The 15,290-nt window shown below is 44.5% G+C and overlaps 1 non-coding gene across 1 annotated transcript; it reads right to left on the reverse strand.

The window, feature by feature from the left end:
• Nucleotides 1–12,978: 12,978 nt before the first annotated feature.
• On the reverse strand, nucleotides 12,979–13,142 carry LOC147376223 (U1 spliceosomal RNA). Its single transcript, XR_015161730.1, has one exon. It is a non-coding gene; the product is annotated as a U1 spliceosomal RNA (small nuclear RNA).
• Nucleotides 13,143–15,290: the final 2,148 nt, after the last annotated feature.

Raw genomic sequence — 15,290 nt, forward strand, 5'->3', positions numbered from 1 at the left:
CTTGCTTTTAATTCTGGAAGATGAGAGAATGTAACTAGGAACTTTTTCTAGGGAATGATTTAAGGTCTTTATGTTAATTTGTGGTGTGACTTATCCACTTTTCAATTAAAGATTCTCAAAGGAAAACAAACTTATTTATAGGGTTGAATTAGTGTTAGAGAGCAATAGGTTTTATGCTGTGATATGCAGCTCACCTGCTTCAGAAACATATGGTTATGCTTGTGTGAAAAATGCAGACTCTAGGACTCCATACCAACTAAATCTCTGGGAACTGAAACCCAGGAAGTAGCTTCTATCTCCACAGCTGATTCTAAGGCACTCTCAATTTAAGAACCACAATTTTTAGCCACTGCACACCAGGTAGCCAGACCTACCACTTCCCCTTCAAGGGTCAGTTCACTCTCCAATTCACTTGGGAGCAAAAGGATGGCTTTTGTGATTTCTTAGGAAAAGAAGTGCTTAGTATGAAACATGTGCATACAGACATGGTCTTCTGTAGGAAGGAGAGGATGTTTTCCAGACTGAGAATAGCTACAGAAGTTTGGGTCTGTGGGTCTGTATAGATCTGTTCTCTCCACCTTCTCTCTTTGCTTCTAAAATTGGAGATTGGTGTGGCTAGGGAAAAAAGGGGCCTGTGAGTGACCTATCACCCCTGGAAGCGTAACTGAGCTTAGCCTGAAGCCTCTGGTTTTCTTCCCTAAGGACTCTGTTCTCATTGCAGAGCTGAGGTGTGGACTCCGGGCCTGGACTATAGAAGTTCGAGGTGGAGCCTGTCCTGGGAAGTGCAAGCAGGTAAGTTACACCTTTGAGTAACAGAGGCTCTCTGTGTTACTCTTTCTCTGTCTCCAAAGACACTGTCCCAACCCAGCAGAAAACCCTGAGGACTCATGTCCTGGGCATAAGGCCTGGTGGGTAGAATGCCTGGCTTTCCTGTGGCTCCTCTGTGTGGGTTCTTTGTGTGCATTTCATATGCCCTGAGTGAGCTCTTCAGGAGGCTCTTTCTCCTAAGTAGCTGCTGCTGCTCCTGTGTGGGTAGGACAAGGACATGTGGAAGGGCCGGCTTCTCAGTGTCAGCAGTCTGGAGGAGTGTGGTAAGCCTTCGTGAGGGCTGGTGGAGGCCCTGCAGACCTGGCTCCACCACTTGCCAATCACAGGACCAGGGCACAGAAGTCAGCAGGCAGCAAATGAGCAGTTTAAGATGGATGAGAAATCAGGATTCTGGGGACCAGACCTGGTTAGATCTGCAGTGAGGAGAGTTACTCTCTGAGCTCAGATACAGCAACAAAGAGCAAGGAATGGGACTTGCCCACGCTCTCCCGCCACCCCCGCCAACCACCACCCCCGTCACCCCCCCTGCAGCCTTGCTGACTGTAAGGAGCAGTGGAGGAAAGCAGACTACTGTGCTCTGAAATCTGTGAAGCTCTTCTCAAGGGCAACCTTCAGATTCTCCCTAAATGGACCAGAAATAGGAGGCCCTGGGCCTCTCCTACTGCTTCCACGGGCAGTGGAGCTGAGCCTGTGTTCCAGATGCCCCCTGTAGGCGGTTGTTAATGCAGATTGACTCCTCTAGGCGATGGCGCAGGTTCTAGATTTCACCAAAATGCTCCTCTAGCAGGTCAGCCCCTGCAGCCACCAAGCAGGAGAGCAGGAGGTGGAGATGGAACGTCTAGGTCACTAGCGGGGCCCACGTGGGTTGGGGGTGTGGCTTGGCCAGCAAGATCCCTAAATATCACTGTCATCTCTCACATAGGCATCAGGAGTTTAGGTGAACTTGTTTGAAGAGTGAATTGGCTTCAAAAACAGGACAGGTGATGCTAAGCAAGCCCCAGTGTCCTCCTGCCATACTGGGGTATGTGTAAGGGAGTTGTAAATATATATATATATAGTTGTAAAAATATATATATATTTGTAAAAAAATATATATATAGTTGTAAATATATAAATAGTTGTAAATATATATATATATATATATATATACAGTTACCATGGCAACTAGTAAGTGTAAAAGATTTTACATGGCTTAGAAAAATAACTGAAGTCTGTGGTCTTTGGCTTAACACCTAGACAGGTGTGGCTATTTCCTACATTGACTTTGAGTGTCACAGGGAAGATCTCACTCTGACCTAACACTTTTCCTCTTGCTAAGGCTTGGCTGAACTTTCCTTAGCAAGGGACAAAGCCCTTCCTCCACACTTGGTGTGAAGGCCTGAGGTAAAAGTGCATACATCAGGTGAATTCATCCTAAGTGGTTAGTGACTGGTATTCAGTGCTTCCCTTAAATCACTTTTAATAGGAAAGGAAGAAAGCGCCCCTGTTTTCAGAGGGATCTGGGGTATGGTCTTCTTTCAGAGAAGACGTGATGGTGTTACTGTCTGCTTGTTAAAGTCTCAACTACCCGTTCCATTGCCTCATAAGGGCCATTGCCTTTGGTTGCTAAAGTTTTGAATACTTGCCGGTTTTGACCCTTCAAGCTGGTAACTCAAGTGAACATCCCATCTCAGAGGGTGTCATGGGTGGTTCTGTTTCCTGCTAATTCGCGAGCAGCATTTACGTGTTTTCTCCAGCTCTTCTTCCTCCAGCATGGCAGCTAACCCTGATTTGGAAATGCCACTTAAATCTCAGCACTATTATCTCCTACATGAATGGCTGCATCTGTGTTTGCATAGTATTTCTTGTATGACTTGATTCTTGTCAGTATGGCACTAAGGAGGGATCTGACAGCTGATTAGAGAGTTGGAAAAAAACACCTCCAAGAAAAGAAAAAGATGTACAAAAGAGAAGTGGGGGGTTGCTAATGACCAACTCCATAAAAACCCGCATTTTGCCTTGAACGCAGCCTTTTTCTGAGAACCCCAGTTCTCTCCTGTTGGAACTGGGCTGCATCCCAGCATTCACCTGTGTGGCTGCACCTCTCCACCAGGTGGAGACCAGGGAGCTAGGAGTCAGAGGAGAGTCTGAATTGGGTTTGTACAGAGGATACGTGTATGGGGTGAGGATCTGTGTAGAAACAACCCCCTTTCTGGAACAACTCCTCCTAATGGAAGGTGTTCTGTGAATGTTGGCGCCGGGTATTCTAGAAGGGTCTGAGAGTGGGCTGGGAGGGGACCAGAGAGCAGGGACTGAGAAGGACACGAATGTGAGAGCACAGAGGGCCCTGCTCTCTCACACCCCTGCTCCACCCTGAGGCCCAGGGCGGGGAGAACGAAGGATGTGCTTGGAAGGACTCAGCACTCCCAGGGCCGTTTCCTTTATCCCCACTCTGTGAGCAGGCACGAGAGGAGACATGGAAAATGCTGCCCTGGTAGGAAAGGGGTGGATCCTAAATGAAACTTCATTTCACAGGCTGACCTACTTGGGTTTGTGTTTACCTGAGGGTTTGGGGTGAAGCTGGTACATGGAGGAGCCCGAGGATGGGTCCCCAGTTATGCTCCCTTCCTGAGGTCTCGTCACGTACCACTGGCCACTGCTGCTCAGTTCTGTCCTGGAGGAGAGTGGGGCTGGGCAGAGTTATGCACCCATCCTGGACAGGGAGACATTTCCCCTGGAGAGTCCCTCTTGATAAGGGACTTGCTGTACTTAAGCCGAGTCTTTCTTGTAGCCGCTAGGTTTTGGGGGTGTCTCAATTCAAGGCCATTTGTTTAATGTTGGGGCTTTTTCCTTGCATGAGAATCTCCCTGGAGTTTTTGTCTGAAATGCAGTTTCTCAAGCCTCACCCCCAAGTTTATAACAGGCCCTGTGGTGTCTCTGGTGTAGATTTTCTATAGTGTGCAGCCAGTGCCTGAGGATTAGGGCCTGCCTCCTGTATGATATCATAGTTAATCATCCAAGGTTAGTACCACTTCCTTTATTTTACACGATACACTCTTTTCTATCATGTACGAGATCCATATGCTCAAAGAGGGTAATGAAATCACCGTGTGAAACAAACTTGGTACATGATGGAATTGGTGTTTGCATCTTGGACTGCTGTTCCTAGGGCTGTACTTTCATTGCTTTGGCACAGACCTAGGGTAGGATCTGACGGAAACAGGGTAGGGAAGAGAAGACATCAGTTAGAGTCAGTGATCCCTGATAATTTGTATTGATCTGCTTGGCGAGTGTTTGCTGACTCTTGTATCAGGCAGGCTCTTGAGGAGGCCCTCGGTGAACACGGTACACAGAGCACCTGGTCTCAGGAAGATGGCCTTGAGCACAGGAGTCGGTTCTTTCACAGTGAATCACATATCTATTATTGTTATTAATTTCTTATTTTTGGCCGTGCTGGTCACTGCTGCTCTGTGGGCTTTTCTCTGGTTTGGAGGCCTGGGGCTACTCTCTAGTTGTGGTGCGGGGGCTTCTTGCTGCCGTGGCTTCCTTGTTGCAGCTCGCGAGCCCAGCACGTGGGCTCAGGAGTCGTGGCTCCCAGGCCCTAGAGCACAGGCTCGATAGTTGTGTCACACGGGCTTAGCTGCTCTGTGGCAGGTGGGATCTTCCCGGATCAGGGGGGAACCCACGTCTCCTGCATTGGCAGGCGAATTCTTTACCACTCAGCCACCAGGGAATCTCCACATATGGATTTTCAATAATGACTGTGATGTATTTAATAATCATATATTATTAAATATATGATCCCAGCACAGGGATCAAAACCAGGTCTCCCCCATGGCAGGCGGGTTCTTTACCATGTAAGTCACCAGAGAAGCCCATGAATACTGGAGTGGGTCACCTATCCCTTCTCCAGGGGTGTGAGTCACCAGGGAAGCCCATAAATACTGGAGTGGGTAGTCTATCCCTTCTCCACGGGATCTTGCCGACCCAGGAATCGAACTGAGGTCTCCTGCATTGCAGGCAGATTCTTTACCAGCTGAGCTCCCAGGGAAGCCCAAATGACAGCGATGTATTTAATAATCATATACTCCTTGGTCCTATTGTGTCAGCCAAGATGGAAAACAGTATAAATCAGGACTATTGAACAGAGATCAACATTTTTTTTTTTTCGGAAAATATCCTTCAGCTATTTTTAAGAGTGGAAGTACGTATGCTCTATCTAATGCTCCCTGAAATTCAACCTTGGATTCCTAGTGCTTTTGAACAGAAAAACTGGTGCCCAGGGTTTGTGTGGTGGCTCTACAGTAGCAAGTGGTGGTGGAATTTAGGGGAAATCTCCATGTATCTCTGGGCCTCAGTTTCTTCGTCTGTAAGATGAGGTTATTCAAATTCTCCAAATTCTCTTCCTTCTGAGATTTTTTTCTGAGTGCATGAGAGACTGAGATGCATGTTAAGTGTGTGTTGGAACCTGCAGCCAGGACCTGACCTTGGTCCCTTCTCTGTGTGTCTCCTGCAGGAGCCTCAACTGAGCCCACACACTGAAAACACAGAACTCAGGAGATGGAAGGAAGGAAATCAACGGTCTTGGAAGATGAGAAACCCCAAAGAAAAGCAAGGTAATGATCGAGGAGCTGTTTGCCAAGGGAGGTGAGGATAAGGACAAGTTGAGCTTTGAAAATTCAAGAGGAAGTGAGGCATGCACAGTACCATCCAAGTCCTCAAGGAACAGGCTGAGCTGAGCAGGAAGGACCGGGAGAGTAACTTAGTCCACTGTGAACTTGTGCACCTGCCGAGGAGATCCACACGCTGGGTCAGTGTTGGTTCATCCTGCTGGGAGCACCAGTTCCAGGAGGAGGACAATGGGACCTTGAGGCTCTGCCCTAGACCCCCAGCCTCAAACTTGGAAGTGGCCACACAGTGGATGTCCTCCAAGTAAGCGTGCAATAAGGTGGATAAATAGTGTTTGGAGAAGAATTAGAGATATGTATTCACAGCAGGGGCCAGATTAATGGGACCCTGTTTCTGAAGCAAAAATGGTAATAATATTCTTCTGGATTTATAGTTTGGGGGCTTTACACACAGCATCTGTTCACTATATGTTGAATGTTTAATTTGCCTTATGCTGTGTTAACAACTTGGAGTTCAGATATCAGTAATATATCCATGAGGAATTTAAACAGTGAGAGGACAAATACAAGTGCATAGTGTCCACCAAATGTGGTGGCTCTCCTCAGGCGGGATATCGTGGCCACCAGAGGATGGGAGGATACACCAAGGACATCTCTTCCCAATGACAGTGTGAACCGTTGAGAGGAATCCCCCAGGACAGTCGCGTTTTCATAGTCAGCTCGGGCGAGTGTCCTAGGGCAAGGATAGTGTAGGCAGGCTTCTGTCTAAGGAAGGGGATTGCTACATCCTGGGAGAAAGCAGAGCATCCCTGACTGCACACTTGTACAGGAGCGTAACAGATGAGTGAAGACTCGTAACCATGTTTATCCAGTCAGTGAACAAATGTTTCCGAGAGCCTCATCAGTGTTTGAATCAATGCCAGGAGTCATGCACACAGTGATGGATGAAATATTATTCCCAATCTCATGGAGTTCTCCATCTAATAACAACAAAATCATGAGAGATGTAGTGGATGGTGGGTTCACTGGAAGAGATGGTCAGTGCTGGCTACCATGACCTCGTGGGTGGTCTGGTCCCCCTTCTCATTTTCCCAACAATGGTATGTCTCTCCTGGCCCCCAAATCCTGGTTCTCAGCCAGATTTGAGCCTTTCAGGATACAGCTAGCACCTGGGCTCCGTGTTGGCTCAAAGCAGTCAGCTCCGCCACAGTCTCTAGAGAAAACTGCTAGTATCAGTAGCTACTGATGCTGTCTTGGCAGCTGGAGAGATAAGGAGGCAAGTTTCATTTGTCTTACAGGTTCATGCTTGTCATAATGATTCATGATTAATGGTTTCCTCTCTTACAAGCTACTTTCCAGACTTTCTCCATATCAAAAATAATTTATATACCGATCTTATTCTCAGAATTACAGAACTTGGTGTTTTATTCCTAATTTTGGAACAAGTAACTAAAGTAAAAAAGGGGGAAAGCAAATCCCTAGTTTACATTGAGACAATAGGATGCTCTTTTCATACTGTCAGTGGGGTTCTCCAGGCAAGAATACTGGAGTGGGTTGCCGATTCCTTCACAGGGGACTCTGGTGATTGTATCCATGAAGTTAAAAGTCACTTGCTTCTTGGAAGAAGAGCTTTGACAAACCTTACAGTGTATTAAAAAGTGGAGACACCACTTTTCTGACAAAGGTCTGTATAGTCAAAGCTATGTTTTTTCCAGCATTTATGTACGGATGTGAGAGTTGGTCCATAAAGAAGGTTGAGTGCCAAAGAATTGATGCTTTTGAATTGTGGTGCTGGAGAAGACTCGTGAGAGTCTCTTGGACTGCAAGGAGATCAAACCAATCAATCCTAAAGGAAATCAACCTTGAATATTTATTGGAAGGACTGATGCAAAAGTGAAACTCCAATACTTTGCTGATACTGATTCGAAGAGCTGACTCACTGGAAAAGATCCTGATTCTGGGAAAGATTGAGGGCAGGAGGAGAAGGGGGCAACAGAGGATGAGATGGTTGGATAGCATCACCAGCTCAATAGACATGAGCAAACTCCAGAAGACAGTGAGGGACAGGGAAGCCTGGCACATTGTAGTCCATGAGGTTGCAAAGAGTCTGACAACTTAGTGACTGAACAACAATTAAAACACTATAATACTAGTGTAAATAAACACAAATATATGAATGTGAAAGAGTACAGAGTAAAAAGTTTACACATATCCAATTATTTGATTTTTTAAAATAAAGTCACCAATATGTGTAGTGGAATAATGAATTATTTTTCTGCAAAATATGCTACAACAAATGACTATTCATTTATAAATAATTTAATATTAAAACCACTTCTCTCTAATAAAGTTAATTAGAAACATTATTTTTAAATTACAGTGCTTTTAAAAGGATAGTAGAAATGTTTTCTTGACTAAAGTGAAAGTGAGAGTTGCTCAGTCATGTCCAACTCTTTGTGACCCCATGGACTAGTCCATGGACTTCTCCAGGCCAGAATACTGGAGTGGGTAGGCTTTCCCTTCTCCAGGGGATCTTTCTGACCCAGGGATCAAACCCAGGTCTCCCGCATTGCAGGCAGATTCTTTACCAGCTAAGCCACAAGGGAAGCTCAAGAATACTGGAGTGGGTAGCCTGTCCCTTCTCCAGTGGATCTTCCTGACCCAGGGATTGAACCAGGGTCTCCCACATTGCAGGCGGATTCTTTACCAGCTGAGCTATCAGGGAAGCCCTTTCTTGACTAAGGCAAAAACAAAAAGTACTTCTACTTAATGCTGAGGCACTTGCCATAGATTGAAAAAATTAAACTGAATTTCATGAAATATTAAATCTTTAAACTTAATGTAATTTGCTATTTCTGTACACTACCATGTGTAAAATAGAGTCTAGTGGGAAGCTGCTGTATAGCACAAGTGGCTCAGCTCTGTGCTCTGTGAGGACCTAGATGGGTGGGATGGGGGTGGGGGTTGAAGGGAAGTCCAAGAGGTAGAGGATGTATATATAAGCATTTAGCCAATTCCCTTCATTGTACAGCAGAATCTAATACAACATGGTAAAGCAATCATATTCCAAAAAGTGAAAAGGCAAGTCATAGACCATATGTATTACTTGCAGTATGTATATCTGACAAGAGACTTCTCAAAATATATAAAGAAATTAAACAAATCACAAAGAAAATTACAAATAATATAGTTTATTAATGAGCTGAATATTTGAAGTGGCACTTTATAGTAGAAGATAACCAAATGACAAATCAACTTTTGGAAACCAAAATTAGAAACTGCTACAGACATCAGAATGGCTAAAATTTAAAAGATTGAAAATACTGAGTTTGTGGGAATGTACAGAAACTGGATCAAGCTTATATTTGAGAGGAAATGTAAAATGACACAACTACTTTGCAAAGTCTGGGTCAGTTTCTACTCATTGATCAAGCACTTCTCAACGTAGGTATATGTACCCAAATGGATATCTAGACCAAATAACTTGTGTACAATTATTCATACTTACTTTTTGCCTAATAAACAAAAAGAGATCTGTTCATCATGAGAAAAATGGAAAATCCAGTTGTGCTATAACCATAAAACCGGGTATTTCTTAGCATAAAAATAAAGCCAAATTATTGACGTGACCAGTTAAGATTGAACCTCGAAACTGAATGAAAGAACAGAGAAAAAAAGCCAACATACTGCATCATTCATTCATATGAAGTGCAAGAATCAGATCGGATCAGATCAGATCAGTTGCTCAGTCATGTCCGACCCTTTGCAACCCCATGAATCCCAGCACGCCAGGCCTCCCTGTCCATCACCAACTCCCGGAGTTCACTCAGACTCATGTCCATCGAGTCAGTGATGCCATCCAGCCATCTCATCCTCTGTCGTCCCCTTCTCCTCCTGCCCCCAATCCCTCCCAGCATCAGAGTCCTTTCTAATGAGTCAACTCTTCGCATGAGGTGGCCAAAGTACTGGAGTTTCAGCTTTAGCATCATTCCTTCCAAAGAAATCCCAGGGCTGATCTCCTTCAGAATGGACTGGTTGGATCTCCTTGCAGTCCAAGGGACTCTCAAGAGTCTTCTCCAACACCACAGATCAAAAGCATCAATTCTTCGGTGCTCAGCCTTCTTCACAGTCCAACTCTCACATCCATACATGACCACAGGAAAAACCATAGCCTTGACTAGATGGACCTTTGTTGGCAAAGTAATGTCTCTGCTTTTGAATATGCTATCTAGGTTGGTCATAACTTTCCTTTCGATGAGTAAGAGTCTTTTAATTTCATGGCTGCAGTCACCATCTGTAGTGATTTTGGAGCTCAGAAAAATAAAGTCTGACACTGTTTCCACTGTTTCCCCATCTATTTCCCATGAAGTGATGGGACCGGATGCCATGATCTTCGTTTTCTCAATGTTGAGTTTTAAGCCAACTTTTTCACTCTCCACTTTCACCTTCATCAAGAGGCTTTTGAGTTCCTCTTCACTTTCTGCCATAAGGGTGGTGTCATCTGCATATCTGAGGTTATTGATATTTCTCCCGGCAATCTTGATTCCAGCTTGTGTTTCTTCCAGTCCAGCATTTCTCATGATGTACTCTGCATAGAAGTTAAATAAGCAGGGTGACAATATACATCCTTGACGTACTCCTTTTCCTATTTGGAGCCAGTCTGTTGTTCCATGTCCAGTTCTAACTGTTGCTTCCTGACCTGCATACAAATTTCTCAAGAGGCAGATCAGGTGGTCTGGTATTCCCATCTCTTTCAGAATTTTCCACAGTTTATTGTGATCCACACAGTCAAAGGCTTTGGCATAATCAATAAAGCAAAAATAGATGTTTTTCTGGAACTCTTGCTTTTTCCATGATCCAGCAGATGTTGGCAATTTGATCTCTGGTTCCTCTGCCTTTTCTAAAACCAGCTTGAACATCAGGAAGTTCATAGTTCACATATTGCTGAAGCCTGGCTTGGAGAATTTTGAGCATTACTTTACTAGCGTGTGAGATGAGTGCAGTTGTGAGGTAGTTTGAGGGTTCTTTGGCATTGTCTTTCTTTGGGATTGGAATGAAAACTGACCTTTTCCAGTCCTGTGGCCACTGCTGAGTTTTCCAAATGTGCTGGCATATTGAGTGCAGCACTTTCACAGCATCATCTTTCAGGATTTGGAATAGCTCAACTGGAATTCTATCACCTCCACTAGCTTTGTTCATAGTGATGCTTTCTAAGGCCCACTTGACTTCACATTCCAGGATGTCTGGCTCTAGGTGAGTGATCACACCATCGTGATTATCCGGGTCATGAAGATCTTTTTTGTACAGTTCTTCTGTGCATTCTTGCCATCTCTTCTTAATATCTTCTGCTTCTGTTAGGTCCATACCATTTCTGGACTAGTCAATCTAATCACACTAGGACCACAGCCTTGTCTAACTCAATGAAACCAAGCCATGCCCGTGGGGCAACCCAAGATGGATGGGTCATGGTGGAGAGATCTGACAGAATGTGGTCCACTGGAGAAGAGAATGACAAACCACTTCAGTATTCTTGCCTTGAGAACCCCATGAACAGTATGAAAAGGCAAAATGATAGGATACTGAAAGAGAAACTCCCCAGGTCAGTAGGTGCCCAATATGCTACTGGAGATCAGTGGAGAAATCACTCCAGAAAGAATGAAGGGATGGAGCCAAAGCAAAAACAATACCCAGCTGTGGATGTGACTGGTGATAGAAGCAAGGTCCGATGCTATAAAGAGCAATATTGCATAGGAACCTGGAATGTCAGGTCCATGAATCAAGGCAAATTGGAAGTGGTCAAACAAGAGATGGCAAGAGTGAATGTTGACATTCTAGGAAACAGCAAACAGAAATGGACTGGAATGGGTGAATTTAACTCAGAGGACCATTATGTCTATTACTGCGGGCAGGAATCCCTCAGAAGAAATGGAGTGGCTATCATGGTCAACAAAAGAGTCCGAAATGCAGTACTTGGGTACAATCTCAAAAACGACAGAATGATCTCTGTTCCTTTCCAAGGCAAACCATTCAATATCACAGTAATCCAAGTCTATGCCCCAACCAGTAACGCTGAAGAAGCTGAAGTTGAACGGTTCTATGAAGACCTACAAGACCTTTTAGAACTAACACCCAAAAAAGATGTCCTTTTCATTATAGGGGACTGGAATGCAAAAGTAGGCAGTCAAGAAACACCTGGAGTAACAGGCAAATTTGGCCTTGGAATACGGAATGAAGCAGGGCAAAGACTAATAGAGTTTTGCCAAGAAAATGCACTGGTCATAACAAATACCCTCTTCCAACAACACAAGAGAAGGCTCTATACATGGACATCACCAGATGGTCAACACCAAAATCAGATTGATTATATTCTTTGCAGCCAAAGATGGTGAAGCTCTATACAGTCATCAAAAACAAGACCAGGAGCTGACTGTGGCTCAGACCATGAACTCCTTATTGCCAAATTCAGACTTAAATTGAAGAAAGCAGGGAAAACCACTAGACCATTCAGGTATGACCTAAATCAAATCCCTTATGATTATACAGTGGAAGTGAGAAATAGATTTAAGGGCCTAGATCTGATAGATAGAGTGCCTGATGAGCTATGGACTGAGGTTCGTGACATTGTACAGGAGACAGGGATCAAGACCATCCCCATGGAAAAGAAATGCAAAAAAAGCAAAATGGCTGTCTAGGGAGGCCTTACAAATAGCTTAGAAAAGAAGAGAAGCGAAAACCAAAGGATAAAAGGAAAGATATAAACATCTGAATGCAGAGTTCCAAAGAATAGCAAGAAGAGCTAAGAAAGCCTTCTTCAGCGATCAATGCAAAGAAATAGAGGAAAACAACAGGATGGGAAAGACTAGGGATCTCTTCGAGAACATCAGAGATACCAAAGGAACATTTCATGCAAAGATGGGCTCGATAAAGGACAGAAATGGTATGGACAGAACACATGTTCCCACTAAAATCTTTTGAGGTCTGCATTTGTCAGACAACAACAAAAGACTTCACACGAAGTATCACGACTAGCAAACATCTTGCAAAGCAATCGGACATCATTGAGTGAGTGAACAATAACTGCAAGTATCTCAATAGAAGTTTTGCCTGACGTGTCTCAAAAGTAATCACACCCCTTCATTCAGTTTCTTAAAGATAACTTACAACTTTTGGCACCAAGCAAATGGGGAGAAAATAGTTGCAAACCCATACCTACTACAACAAAGAACCTAAAAAAAAAAAAAAAAGACATTCTTGGTTGTATATGTATATCTGATTTTTACTTTGCCCCCAGCGTATCTGTCTTTTCCAACTCTCCCACTTAGAAAAATAACTTGAGCTTGGGTATATACTGAGGAGACCCAAGTGTGATTTCTGGCTTAAGATTCCTTGGAGAAGAAACCCAGTATTCTTGCCTTGAAAGATTTCATAGACATAGGAGCCTACTAACAGCCTACACTCCATGAGGTCAAAGAGGCGGATATGACTTAGTGACTAACCACCACCAAGGAAACATAGATAAAGTCTGCAGTTATTACTTAGTTATCAGGGGAAAGCGCGCACGCAGTCCCCCACTACCATAAATTACACAGTCAAGTTTCCTCTATTTGAGGAAACCGCAGAGGTCAGCACACCCGCAGTGCAATGGGTGAGCCTCGCCCTGGGAGAACCACGTTCTTGATCATGGTATCTCCTCTGCCAGGTAAGTATGAGATGACCTTCCCCCTGGTCCCCCGCACACCTTTAGACACGTTCACTGTGCACACACGCTGACTTTGCCGTTTCCCCGCGACTCTTCCACTGTCCTCTGAACCCTCTCTTTTTCCATGCCTCAGGCCCTCCAAATAACTCTTCTAAAAAAAATCAAACAAAATCTCAGGAAAATTTCCATAACGAGGGAAGTGACTCGCCGGGAACAGTACCACTTCGCTGCAAAATTTACATAAGCCAACCCCATTGAAGACCTCTAAGGCGGCGCCTCTCCTTCAACCCAAGCCCCGCCCCACCCCTGTCCACAGGACCAATGGCCAGTCCCCTGTGACGAGGAAGTGACGTCATGATTTCATCAACCTTGGTAATCGACCTACTTACAACGATAGAAGAGACCTTGGACTTCCTTGGTGGCTCAGACGGTAAAGCATCTGCCTACAATACAGGAAACCCGGGTTCGATTCCTAGGTCCGGAGGATCCCCTGGAAGAGGAATTGGAAACCGACTCCAGTTCAGTTCAGTCACTCAGTCGTGTCCGACTCTTTGCGACCCCATGAACCGCAGCACGATAGGTCTCCCTGTCCATCACCAACTCCCCGAGTTCACTCAGACTCACGCGTTGCCTGGAAAATCCAATATAGGGAGGATCCTGGTAGGCTACAGTCCATGGGGTTGCAAAGAGTCGGGTACGACTGAGCGATATAACTTTCACCCTTTAAGTGAGACATCAGATCAGAGCAGATCAGTTTCTCAGTCGTGTCCTACTCTTGGCGACCCCATGAATCGCAGCACGCCAGGCCTCCCTGTCCATCACCAACTCCCGGAGTTCACTCAGACTCACATCCATCGAGTCAGTGATGCCATCCAGCCATCTCATCCTCTGTCTTCCCCTTCTCCTCCTGCCCCCAATCCCTCCCAGCATCAGAGTCTTTTCCAATGAGTCAACTCTTCGCATGAGGTGGCCAAAGTACTGGAGTTTCAGCTTTAGCATCATTCCTTCCAAAGAAATCCCAGGGCTGATCTCCTTCAGAATGGGCTGGTTGGATCTCCTTGCAGTCCAAGGGACTCTCAAGAGTCTTCTCCAACACCACAGATCAAAAGCATCAATTCTTTGGTGCTCAGCCTTCTTCACAGTCCAACTCTCACATCCATACATGACCACAGGAAAAACCATAGCCTTGACTAGATGGACCTTTGTTGGCAAAGTAATGTCTCTGCTTTTGAATATGCTATCTAGGTTGGTCATAACTTTCCTTTCGATGAGTAAGAGTCTTTTAATTTCATGGCTGCAGTCACCATCTGTAGTGATTTTGGAGCCCAGAAAAATAAAGTCTGACACTGTTTCCACTGTTTCCCCATCTATTTCCCATGAAGTGATGGGACCGGATGCCATGATCTTCGTTTTCTGAATGTTGAGCTTTAAGCCAACTTTTTCACTCTCCACTTTCACCTTCATCAAGAGGCTTTTGAGTTCCTCTTCACTTTCTGCCATAATGGTGGTGTCATCTGCATATCTGAGGTTACTCATATTTCTCCCGGCAATCTTGATTCCAGCTTGTGTTTCTTCCAGTCCAGTGTTTCTCATGATGTACTCTGCATAGAAGTTAAATAAGCAAGGTGACAATATACAGCCTTGACATAGGCGGGTTTTATTTCTTTTCACTTTAAAATTTTTACTTTTTCTTTGGGTATAGCCAGTTAACAATGTTGTGGTAGTTCCAGGTGAATAGCGAAGGGACTCAGCCATACATGTACATGGAGATACAGACGGATTTGCCAGCCTCTTCAGAGTCTGACCTTTCGTGCTGGATTGCACACCGAGGAGAGAAATTTAGGGATCGTGTGTTATGCTGATGCAAAAGTTTTTAAGGAATAAATAAGTTGTAAAACAGTGAATAGAAATAGTACAGAGACAAAAGCATATGTATATTTCATGTGTATAAACATACAGATTTAGGGTTACATCTCAAAGTGCTTTGTGTGTGTGGACCACAATAAACTGTGGAAAATTCTTCAAGAGATGGGAATACCAGACCACCTGATCTGTCTCTTGGGAAATCTGTATGCAGGTCAGGAAGCAACAGTTAGAACTGGACATGGAACAACAGACTGGTTCCAAATAGGAAAAGGACTACGTCAAGGATGTAT

Source organism: Bos grunniens, chromosome 3 (genome assembly GCF_055505025.1).
Source record: "Bos grunniens cultivar Pamir isolate PY7600 chromosome 3, Bosgru_T2T1.0, whole genome shotgun sequence".
Taxonomy (NCBI): Eukaryota; Metazoa; Chordata; class Mammalia; order Artiodactyla; family Bovidae; genus Bos; species Bos grunniens.